At 38.6% G+C, this 12,568-nt stretch overlaps 1 non-coding gene across 7 annotated transcripts in view; it reads left to right on the top strand.

Moving 5' to 3' along the window:
• LOC100728171 (uncharacterized) overlaps positions 1-12,568 on the top strand; it is a 35,685-nt gene that overhangs the window by 6,913 nt on the left and 16,204 nt on the right. For 6 of the 7 annotated variants that reach the window (XR_010043722.1, XR_010043718.1, XR_010043720.1 and 3 more), the window contains exon 6: positions 688-887. This is a non-coding gene — a transcript (uncharacterized LOC100728171). Of the gene's footprint in view, positions 1-687; positions 888-11,521; positions 11,542-12,568 lie in introns of those variants that run through there. The other variant, XR_010043723.1, reaches the window with a different exon arrangement.

Below are 12,568 nucleotides of genomic sequence, written 5' to 3' on the forward strand. Positions count from 1 at the left end.
CTGGGATTAAATCTGTGGTCCTCCTCCTTCAGCCTCCCAGAACACTGGGATGCTAAGCACCGAATGCCATGCCACGCCTTCTGGAATTTTCTTTTTAGTCTTGTTACCTTTTAAAATTATTATTATTATTTAGAAAGAGAGTCTTTCTATGTAGCACAGGCTGGCCTTGAACTCATTATATGCCCAGGTTGACCTCAAACTCATGGTGAGCCTCTGGCCTCAACCTCCCCAGCACTGGGATTATAGGTGAGCCCTACCACAGCTGGCATTGTTACCTTCTTATAAAGAAATTTTTAGCACATCAGTGAATATCCATATTATTTGTGAATTATGTATATACAGACATGTACTAGCATGCTCTGTATGAAATCTTAGAAAAAAATTTTATGAATGCATCCATATACATAGTTTATATAATAATCCTTTAATCCTAAAAGTTTTTTGGGACAGGGTCTCACAATGTAGTTTGGGCCGGCCTTGAACTCACTGTGTAGCCACAACTGGCCTCAGACTTGTGGCAGTCCTCCTGCCTCACCCTCCCAAGTGCTGGGATTATAGGCATGTGCCCAGCTAAAAACTTAATTTATGTATTTCCTAGTAGCTTCTATTCTACATTGAGGTTAGACCTCAAAGAGATAACAGATAGAACACATGAATCAAACTGACTTTTTTACTCTCTTCCAACAGGGCACAGGATGCCACATCTGAGTGAGGAGACGAAGGGCCGACAGGTGGGCAGTGGAGGTGATGGTGAGCGCTGGGGCTCAGACAGGGGCTCCTGAGGCAGCCTCAGTGAGCAGATTGCTCTTGTGCTCATGCGACTGCAAGAGGACATGCAGAACGTCCTGCAGAGGCTTCATAAGCTGGAAACACTCACTGCTTCGCAGGTCAGCAGCCACCTTTGCCTCACCCTCTTTGACCATTTGCGAACCCTGTAAGGTAGTATGTAATCTCTATTGATCAGATTTACACAGGGCACAAATTTCCACAAAGCTTTCACAAATTCTAGTGCTTGTTTTAAAAACTTCAAAAGGACTTCTTTTAAAATACTGTTTTAGAAAAGACCAATCAAGAGCTTGGCATGGTGGCACAGGCTTGGAATCCTAGCGCGCTGTGAAGCTGTGGCAGCAAGATTGCAAGTTTGAGTCCACCTTGGGTACTTTAGGGAAACCCTGCCCCAAAATAAAAACTAAAAAAGAGTTGGAGATGCAGCTCAGAACAAGATCCTAGGTTCAATCCCAAGTCTTTCAAAACAAAACAAGAAAAAAGAAAAGGCAATTTAGTTAGTTGCATACCCTTATGCAGAGCCCAGTGGTCCTGTATCCTAGGCTAGTGATCTCTGGGCTGTGATGGATTGCCATTCCGTTGGAATAGAGCCAGGGAGCTGTCGCCAGTGGAAGGGACTCAGAAAAGGAAACAAGGCTCCCAGGAAGAGATAGGTCAGCTTATTTGATTGGCAGTGGTTACTACAGACTGAGCATTTCTGTTCAAAATGTTTGGGACCAGAAGTATTTTAGATTTTGGAATATTTCCACAGACTTTTCCAGTTGACCAACTAGAAATTTGAAATCAGAAATACTCCAGAATTGTAAAACCTGTTAAACTGTGGAGTGTCATACTGGCACTCAATGTTTCTGCAGAGCTTTGGAGTGCTTTGGATATTGGGTGTTCAGGTTAGGGTGCTCAATCTGTATTACATGAAATTTTTCCTTTCAGAAGGAAAAACAAAGTTGGGAAGAGGCTGGGAGTGTCGCTAAATGGTGCAGTGCTTGCCTAGCATGTGTAAACTGTAGCAAAACAAACAAACAAACAAACAAACCCAGTAATCTGTAGTACTAACAGTGGGATGAAATGATGAAAAGATTTCTATATAAGTAGAAGCGATATACAAGCTACTTGATATTTATGGGTAAGTATCTTTAAAGCCAAAACAAACTTAAGTTAAAACCAGGTGTTGTGGTGTATGCCTGTCCAGGACTCTGGTAGGCTGAGACTGGAGGATTACAAGTTTGAGCCCAGCCTGGGCCATTTAATCACTTCATGAAGCATTAGCCCAAAATAAAAAGGGCTGAAGATGTATGTGGCTCATTGAGAAGGTCCCAGGTTCAATCTCCAGCATCGCAAAATCATTTTATGTATTTTTTGTGAGACAGGGTCTTGCTGTTTGTTCAGGCTGGCCATGAACTCACTGTATATCCTAGGCTGGCCTTGAACACACAGCAGTCCTCCTGCCTCAGCCTTCCTAGTCCTGTGATTACAGACATGTGCCACCATGTCTGGCAAAAACATTTTAAATAGTTGAAAAATAAACAAAATTTAAAAATTGTGCTGGAGTGCTGGTTACTAAAAAGAAATCTTCCCTTGCTATCCCAGATCATTTATTCCTTAGAAAAAGATGCACATACAATTCCATTCAGTAGTTTTCATTCATCCCCAGCATTTGCTAGTTGTTGCTTTAATGCAGAAGGGGTAGTTACCTCTGTCACATTGAAGTTTGGCCACCTTGAGTTCCATTCAAAACCATACCAACTGAGGTGTCATTGGACAGCCCAAATTTTGTGAATCTACCCTTTACTACATTTATTCTGGACGAGTGCAGTAAATAAATTTCTGACTGAATATTACTTCTGCAAAGCAGGATTACAACTAGCAACCTATTCATTACCTTGTCTCCATTCTTTTGGCCCTTGGAGCATTTCAGCTCGAGTGCACAGGAACTGTAACGTACTGTTCTACACCTCAGTGATCTGTAAGGGCTAATGCAGCCCTCAGAAGCATCTCTTTTTTTTTTTTTTTAATTGGTACCGGGGATCAAACTCATGACTGCCTGCTTGCAAGGCAGGCGCTTATGCCACTGAGCTAAATCCCCAGCCCAAGAAGCATCTCACTTAGTTTCACTCTAAGCTGCACTCGGTGGAGCTCCTGGATGGCACATTACTTGTAACAAAGAAATTTAAAAGCCCGCCTCTTCAGCTTGCCTCCCCTCCTTCTCTGTGTCACCACTGTGCCCCTGTAACATGCTTCGAACTCGATATTAGTTCTGTACCGAAGGCTGTTTCCCAAGTCACAATTTTTTTTTTTTTTTTTATTTAAGAGGAAAAAGAGAAAAACACAAAACAAACCAAAGCGGCGTAAGGGTACACGCAATACAGAACTACAAAACAAAACAAAACAAAACGAAACAAAAAACCATAACAGTAAGAAATTACCTGCTAGTAGATTACACACTATTTTCTTGAAAATAGTTCCTCAAATCACAGTATCAAAGAACACAAGGTGGACATTCAAACAGGGAGACTGCGAACAGCTGTGTTCAATGTTCCAAAAACATTGATAAAGTCAGCTATTTAACACCCCCAAACACACTTGCTGTTATATCCGTTAGAGCTCTTTTTCTTTTTTTTTTTTTTTCCCTCTCTTTTTTACAACAAAATTTACACATCTTGGATTTTATTACTCCTTAGTGCTTATTACTTTCTTTGGGGGGGGGGAAGAATACAGTCAAATATGGCAAAACAAAGCTGTCAGTCAATACCAAGGATAGACATAGCACATGGTGTAGAACAGAGTACAAGTTTATCAACAATGGTTATCAACGTTGTCCCTTGTTTCCTTAAAAAGAATTGTCTATCTTATTAGATATTATAAAGTTGGACAAAACAGTAGAGAACAAGACCAATAAGACTTAGGCATTGTAAACATCACAGGACTTCCAAAGAAGACAATAGTCAAACCAGAATGGGTATCTTAGTGAATCTTATTGTCTTCAAAGTAGTTGCCTATGTCTTCAAACTTGATACTATCATATAGAATGGAACAGAGTCTAATCAGTCAAAACAAGATCGTGGGAGTACTACAGGACTTCAAAACAAGTTAATAGGAAATCGAAAAGAGTTACTATTTATATATCCTAATTTTTTTGAATTTTTTCTTTAATTAAGACAAACATAAGAAATGACTAAATAATTTTTTTTTGAAACAATAAGGGGGAGATTGAGATAAAACAGGACATAACAATATAACAATAGAGGTCACAGCATGACTGTTTCAATAACCTAGTACTTCACCACTATATAACCTGACTTAATAGTAGTTACCATAGTGTCTTTTTCCTTGAAATATTTGGGTAAAACTTCATATACTCTAGCTTCAAATATTTTCATATCAAGAAGCCCAGAATAAAGCCTTTCTAATTAATGAGTGAAAACTTTATAAGGCTTCAAGGCCACCTAATGGGGAATCATGATTACCACATATTTTTATATATTTGAATCATTACTTACATTAGGGAAACTATTCGGTATTCACACATGCGAGATTGATTTATTTCACTTATGAGTATGGTCTCAAGCTGCGCCCATTTATTGATAAATATCTCAATGTGATCCTTCTTTATAGCTGAATAATACTCCATTGTATAGAAATACCACAACTTTTTTATCCATTCCTCAGTTGATGGGCACTTGGGTTGTTTCCAAGATCTGGCGATTACAAATTGTGCTGCTATAAACATAGGTGCACATATATCACTGTGGTATGATGCTTTCAGTTCTTCTGGGAATATGCCTAGAAGTGGAATAGCTGGAATAAATGGGATTTCCAGTCCCAACTTTTTGAGAAATCTCCAGACAGATCTCCACAAAGGCTGTACCAGTCTACACTCCCACCAGCAGTGCAGGAGAGTTCCTTTTTCCCCACAGCCTCTCCAGCATTTGTTGTCGGTTTTCTTGATCCTGGCCATTCTTTCAGGAGTGAGATGGTATCTCAGTGTGGTTTTAATTTGCATTTCTCTAATGACCAATGATGATGAGCATTTTTTCATGTATTTATTTGCCATTTGCATTTCTTCATCTGAGAATTGCATATTCATCTCAGATGCCCATTTTTGGATTGGATCTTTGAATTTCGGAGGTCTGAGTTTCTTTAATTCTTTATATGTTTTAGACAAGAGGCCCTTGTCTGAGAGAGAGTTCACTAAAATCTTTTCCCAGTTTGTGGGTTTTCTTTTCACTATGCTGGAGATTTCTTTTGATATGCAGAAACTTTTTAATAAGAAGTGGTCCCAGTTATTGATTCTGGGAAGTATTTCCCGTGCGGTTTGAGTCCTGTTCATGAATTCTTTACCTACTCCTATGTCTCCAAGGTTTCTACCTATTTTGTCTTCCAATAGATTTAGTGTTTCTGTTTTAATATTCAGATCCTTGACCCATTTAGATTTTAATTTAGTACATGGTGATAGACATGGGTCTAGCTTTAGTTTTCGGCAAATGGAGAGCCAGTTTTTCCAGCACCATTTATTAAAGAGACTGTCGTTCTTCCAGTGAACCTGCTTGGCTCCTTTATCAAAAATAAGGTGGTTGAGTGTGTTCGTAGTTGTGGTTGTATCTTCTAATCTATTCCACTGATCTTCAGCTCTGTTTTGATTCCAATACCATGTTGATTTTACTACTGTTGCTTTGTAGTATAACTTCAAGTCAGGGATTGTGATGCCTCCTGCTTTGTCTTTGCTGCTTAGAATTGCCTTTGCGATTCTAGGTCTCTTCTGGTTCCAGATGAAATTTAGGAGTGATTTCTCTAGATCTATAAGGTATGTTGATGGTATTTCCATTGGGATTGCATTGAATCTGTATAACAGTTTTGGGAGAATGGCCATTTTCACAATGTTTGTTCTTCCTATCCATGAGCAAGGGATGTCTTTCCATTTTCTGAGATCATCTTCAATTTCCTTTTTCAGTGTAATATAATTTTCACTGTATAAGTCTTTCACTTCTTTCGTAAGAGTAATTCCTAAATATTTCATTTTTTTGCTTGCTAATGTGAATAGTCCAGTTTCTCTTATTTCCCTCTCTGTAATTTTGTTGTTCGTGTATAGGAATGCTATTGATTTCTGAGTATTGATTTTGTATCCAGCCACATTACTGAATTTATTTATTGTATCTAAGAGTATTTCAATGGAGTTTAGGGGGTCTTCTATGTAGAGTATCATGTCATCTGCAAACAATGATAATTTAACTTCTTCTTTTCCTATCTTTACCCCTTTTATTTCTCTTTCTTGCCTAATTGCTCTGGCTAGTACTTCCAGTACTATATTAAATAGGAGTGGTGATAAAGGACATCCTTGTCTTGTACCCGATTTTAAAGTAAAGGCTTTCAATTTTTGGCCATTTAGTATGATGCTGGCTGTTGGTTTGTCATAAATGGCCTTTATTATATTGAGGTAAAGACCATTTATTCCAATTTTCTGTAAAGTTCTTATCATGAATAAGTGTTGGACCTTATCGAAGGCTTTTTCTGCATCTATAGAGATGATCATGTGATTCTTATTTTTGGCTTTATTGATATGGTGGATTACATTTATTGATTTGCGTATGTTGAACCATCCTTGCATTCCTGGGATGAATCCCACCTGGTCATGGTGTATAATCTTCTTGATGATTTGCTGGATCCTATTTGCCAATATTTTATTGAGGATTTTTGCATCTGTGTTCATTAGGGAGATCGGTCTATAGTTCTCTTTTATAGTTGGGTCTTTCTCAGGTTTTGGTACTAAAGTAATATTTGCTTCCAGGAATGACTTAGGAAGGATTGCTTCCCTTTCAATTTCATTGAATAGTTTGAGGAGTGTCGGCATTAGGTCTTCTTTATATTTCTTGTAGAATTCTGCAGTGAATCCATCTGGGCCTGGGCTCTTCTTGGTGGGCAAGGACCCAATTACTTTCTCAATTTCATTAGCAGAGATTGGGTTATTCAACAGTTTTATATCCTCTTGATCTAGCTTTGGTACTTCATATGCTTCTAAGAATCTGTCTATTTCTTCTGTGTTATCCAACTTTTGAGAGTAAAGGTTTTCGAAATAGGTATTGATGATCCTCTGTATTTCTATTGGGTCTGTAGTGATTTCTCCTTTTTCATTTCTTATTGCATGAATTTGAGCTTTTTCTTTCTTTTTTTTAATAAGGTTGGCTAGGGGCTTATCAATTTTATTTATTCTTTCAAAGAACCAACTCTTTGATTCGTTGATTCTTTGGATTGTTTTCTTAGTCTCTATTGCATTGATTTCTGCTCTGATTTTTATAATTTCCTCTCTTCTTTTGGCTTTGGGCTTGACTTGCTCTTCTTTTTCTAGCTGTTTGAGGTGTAGCATCAAGTTATTTATTTGTATTCGTTCTGCTTTCCTGATGTGGGAACTCAGTGCAATAAATTTTCCTCTCAGAACGGCTTTCATTGCATCCCACAGATTCCGGTAAGTTGTATCTGCATTTTCATTTTCTTTTAGGTATTGTTTAATTTCTTCTTTAATTTCTTCTGTGACCCACTGATTACTCAAGAGTGTGTTATTTAGTTTCCATGTGTTTGCGGAATTTTTGCAGTATCCTTTGTCATTAATTTCTAATTTCAGAGCGCTATGATCCGATAATATGCACGGGATGATTTCAACTCTTTTGCATTTGCTTAAATATGTTCTGTGAGCTAATATATGGTCTATTTTAGAAAATGATCCATGTACTGCTGAGAAGAATGTGTATTCTGATGTTGTTGGGTGGAACATTCTGTATATGTCTATCAAACCCATTTGTTCACAGGTGTGATTCAGTTCTGTTATTTCTTTGCTCATTTTCTGTCTGGTTGATCTGTCCCTTGGTGTCAGTGGTGTATTAAGGTCTCCTGTTACAATTGTGTTACTGATAATTTGAGTTTTCATTTCTGTTAATAATTGTTTTATATAACTGGGTGCTCTGGAGTTTGGTGCGTATATATTTAAGATAGTTATCTCTTCCTCTTGGAGTTTTCCCCTTACGAGTATGTAGTGACCTTCTTTGTCCTTTATGGTCATTGTTGGTTTAAAGTTCACGTTGTCTGCAAACAGAATGGCTACTCCTGCCTTTTTTTGGATTCCTGCTGCATGAAGAATTGTTTTCCATCCTTTGACTTTCAGTCTGTGAGTATCTTTCTGGGTTAGATGGGTTTCCTGTAAACAGCATATGGTTGGATTTTGTTTCTTGATCCATTCTGCTAGTCTGTTTCTTTTGATTGGTGCATTGAGACCATTTACATTAATGGTTATTACTGTTAAATGCTGGTTAATTGTAGGAATGTTATCTCTCTGCTGTTGCATCTTCATTTTTCGGTTCTGTTTAATTATTTGCTTTGCTTAGTGGTTTTTTCCTTTGTGTATCTAAACTGTCTTTCAATATTTTTTGCAGGGTTGGTTTGGTGTTCATGAAGTTCTTCAGCTGTTCTTTGTCATGGAAGTATCGTATTGCACCATCTATTTTGAACGATAGTTTTGCAGGATATATCAGTCTTGGTTGGAAATCATTTTGCTTTAGTATCTGGAATACTTCACTCCATGCTCTTCTTGACTTTATCGTTTGTGCTGAGAAGTCTGCTGTGATTCTGATAGGTTTTCCTTTATAAGTGATTTGTCTTTTCTCTCTGACAGCTTTTAATAATCTATTCTTGTGTTGGATTTCTGGGATGGTGACTATTATATGTCTGGGTGTAGTTTTATTTTGGTTATGACTGTTTGGAGTTCTATATGCTTCACTGATCCTGATGTCAGTTTCTGATCTCATGCTTGGGAAATTTTCAGCTATTACTTCTCTAAATATCCTCCTGACATCCTTCATGTTGTCTCCCTCTCTTTCATTAATCCCTATCATTCTTATGTTATTCTTCTTTGCATCGTCTTGCAGTTGTTGAATTGTTGTTTCCTGGTTCCTTGTTATTTTCAAAAGATCTTTCCTTTCCTGTTCACTAGCTGCAATCCTGTCTTCAAGGTCTGAAATTTTATCTTCACTTTCATTAAGGCGGTTTTTACAACTTTCAGTGGAGTTTTTTATTTCCTGTATATCTCTGTGCATCTGCATTATGTATTCTGTTTGTTTCTTATATTGCTCGTCTAGGGATTCTATCTTTTTGTTTAGTTCCTCCAATTTTTTATCTGTGTTTTCTTTAGATATATTTAGAATCTCTTTCATTTCTTTTATCATTTCTTCTTTTATCTGGGAGATTATTTCAAGTTTGAATTTCTTTAAAGCTTCCTGGAGTTGCTTGTCAATTTCAGTGGCTATTGTGTCCGATATATGAGGTGGATGGGATATATTTTCTTCTATATACATCGCTCCTAGGGTTTCTTGAGATGGGCTGGAGGTTTGACGTTGTAATTTGGTCTTTCGTTTTGTCATTTTCCTATATTTCTGTGTTTCAAGTGTTATTTGAAAGCTTCCTCAGGATCTGTTGAAAATCCCCTTCTATGTTTGGAGCTACTGGGACTCTGGCGCCGCGCTACCCCAAGCCATTAGGCCTACAGAACCAGTGGCCCTCCTCTGCCAGCTCAGAACTCCGCAGTTCCAGACAAGCTGGGCCTCAGGGACACTGTGCGCCCACCTGCCCCTTGGAAGCTCCACAGTTCTTCAATCGCAGCCAGGTTAGGGTACTCACCACAGGCCGCAGTGCTTCAGGAACCTGTGGACCCTCCCTGGTTGCAGAGATATCCACAGTCCTCCAGACACGCAGAGAGGCCAGTGAGGGCACCCCAGATCTGCCCAGCTCCTCCTCTGCAGACCTATGGCCAGGCGCGGCAGCTAAACAGGCTGGGCTAGGCTGGTAGTGTGGGCCAGCCCACCTATCGGGAGCTCAGCAGGTCTCCAAATGAAGCCGGGAATGGGGAGGCTGATGTGGAAGCCTCAAACCCACCTCTCTCCTTCACTGCACCTGGAAGCCTGAGGGAACCCCAGCAGTCTGGGCGCAGAAATCCAGAGTCCTCCAGACACGCAGAGAGGCCAGTGAGGGCACCCCAGATCTGCCCAGCTCCTCCTCTGCAGACCTATGGCCAGGCGCGGCAGCTAAACAGGCTGGGCTAGGCTGGTAGTGTGGGCCAGCCCACCTATCGGGAGCTCAGCAGGTCTCCAAATGAAGCCGGGAATGGGGAGGCTGATGTGGAAGCCTCAAACCCACCTCTCTCCTTCACTGCACCTGGAAGCCTGAGGGAACTCCAGCAGTCTGGGCGCAGAAATCCAGAGTCCTCCAGACACGCAGAGAGGCCAGTGAGGGCACCCCAGATCTGCCCAGCTCCTCCTCTGCAGACCTATGGCCAGGCGCGGCAGCTAAACAGGCTTCCAAGTCACAATATTGAGCCTTCCTTGGCCACTCAGTTTAGAATTGTTGGCAAGCCTTCCTTCCTCTGATGTGTCTTTTCTCTAAGGGAATTCATCTTTGAAATCAGCCAAATTGGAATCATAATGTCCTAAATTTTTCTGCTTAGTGGATACTGATTCTAAAATGTAATTTTTTTTTTTTACTTTTAGAGACAGGGTCTCACTGTGTAGTCTCACTATGCTACCCTTGAACTTACTGTGTAGCCCAGGCTGGCCTTGAACTCGTGGGTATCCTCCTGCCTCTGCCTACTGAGTGCTGGTGTTACAGGCATGTGCCACCATACAGAACTTCTTTAATAACCTATAATACCAGCAGTTCATTTCTCCTATCTATCATATATGTTTTTTGCTATACATTGTCATGAATTGCAAAAGCCAATCTTTGAATATTGTTGTACAGTTTTTATTTTAATTATCAAGGCTGCAGTTCTCAAATGTGTTTTTACATTGATGGTTTATATGGAGGCTAAAGAGTTAAAGATTGAGTAGGTAATTTAATAACTATACAAGAAGTCAAAGCTTAAATGGATTTGAGATTTAATGTTGATATTTTGGTATAATATTTTTAAAATATGAAGTGCCAAAAATAATTATTTGGCTCACAGTTTTAGAGACTTTGTCCATTGATCATTATGGGCTCAAGATAAGACAAGCTTAGCAGAAAAACAGAATAAGCCAAGAGTAACTCTCATGCACCCAAGAGTTTTACCTGTTTACAGGTAGGAAATAGGAAATTATTCTGTTTTCATCTTGTTAAGGCTAAGTTACTTTCATTTCTTTTTTTATCAAAAAAATTTTTTTTATTTTGAAAGTAGTAAAATACAACAGAACAAGACAGAATAAAGCCAACTGAGACCATGTAGTGAAATTGGTACAGAACTTCTCAGCAGGTTAGCGGGATAACAGTAATAAGTATCATAGTATATTTCATTATCTTTACAATAGTTGTTCTTTCAATCATGTATATCAAAATAAAATGAAATGTAGAACATTATAGAACTTCTCAAAACAAAATATTGAATAGAGCAGTATCATTAATCAGAATAAAGCAAAACAGTAATAAAAATATTTGCCTTCAAAGAGGTGGTAGAAGGAAGTCCCCCTTATTTGCTATGGTCAACCTCCCAGGAGATGCTCAGATTTCTGATTCCTATTTGCTAACAGGGGGACAGGGGAAGGAGGGATGGAGAAGTGGGATGTTTGACTCTAAGCCGTGCACCTGTAGGTTCACTATTGCTTAGCAGGGAGGCAGGCTGGTTGCTTGGTTTCCCAGCATCCTAAGTTCCAACATGGCGTGGATCTCAGGAGACACTGGTGGTTCTCGCCCTGGAAGGGCCAGTTACTTTCATTTCTATTTATAGGCAAAATTATCAACATTGCATCCAGTAATCAGTCCTTGCAAGTAAAAAATTTTCATTTAAAATACATTAAGATTTTATGAGGTCTAGCATTTTATAACATTACAAATGAATTGTACATTTTACTAAATACTTGTTTTATATTTATTTGTTTGAAGTACTTTTTCTTTCAAGTCTTCTTCTTGAATTGTGCTCTGAGATGTAGCATAACAGGAGTTAGATTTATTACTGGTTTTATATTTTAAAGTTACTGTTTGTGATTTTAAGTTTATACATGCAATATTTAATAGGTTAATGATAAATTTTCTTCAGTGAACACATTAAGAAACATCTACAAGTTTAAATATTTACAGGTACCTTTTTCCTTTACCAAAGAAATTTTTTTTTTGTCTTTTTCATTTTTATCGGTACCAGGGATCGAACTCACGACTGCCTGCTTACAAAGCAGGCACTCATGCCGCTGAGCTAAATCCCCAGCCCCCAAAGAAAATTTTTTTAAAAGTTGGAATTACAGTAGATGTTTTACATAGATACACTGAAGTGCACATAATCTTAGGTGAATCATTACAAGTGTTCATTGGTTATGTTAAAGAAGCTTATGTTTATAAATTACTACTTAAGTTTTCTGTACATTTTCTTGGGCTGCATCTGCCAAATTGAAAAAAAATTAGCATTTTGGAAGCATAAGTTACTTTCTTAGTAATATTTACCCTGTTTTAATCTATTTGCATATGGATAATATTAGTTGAGATACGGACTATAGTATAAATTCCTTCTTTTCTTTCACATATTTTAAATTTTTCTTGGGATAGTTGAGTGTAGTGCTGTTCTGTGTTTTAAATTCTAATATTCCTGGTAATTGAAAGAAAAAAGCAAATACCTTTCCTCAATATGTATGAGTGCTGGGCTTCAGTCGTAGGCACAGTACATTAGAGGCAGGGGCTTACATGTTTTGCAGTGTATCTGAAAGCCCTTCTTCCTTTTTTGCAGTGCTAGGGATTAAAACTGGAGCCCACATACTAGGCAAGAGCTTTACTACTGAGCTGTACC

Source organism: Cavia porcellus, unplaced genomic scaffold, assembly GCF_034190915.1.
Source record: "Cavia porcellus strain 051 isolate PalLab524CR breed Dunkin Hartley unplaced genomic scaffold, mCavPor4.1 scaffold_27, whole genome shotgun sequence".
Lineage (NCBI taxonomy): Eukaryota > Metazoa > Chordata > Mammalia > Rodentia > Caviidae > Cavia > Cavia porcellus.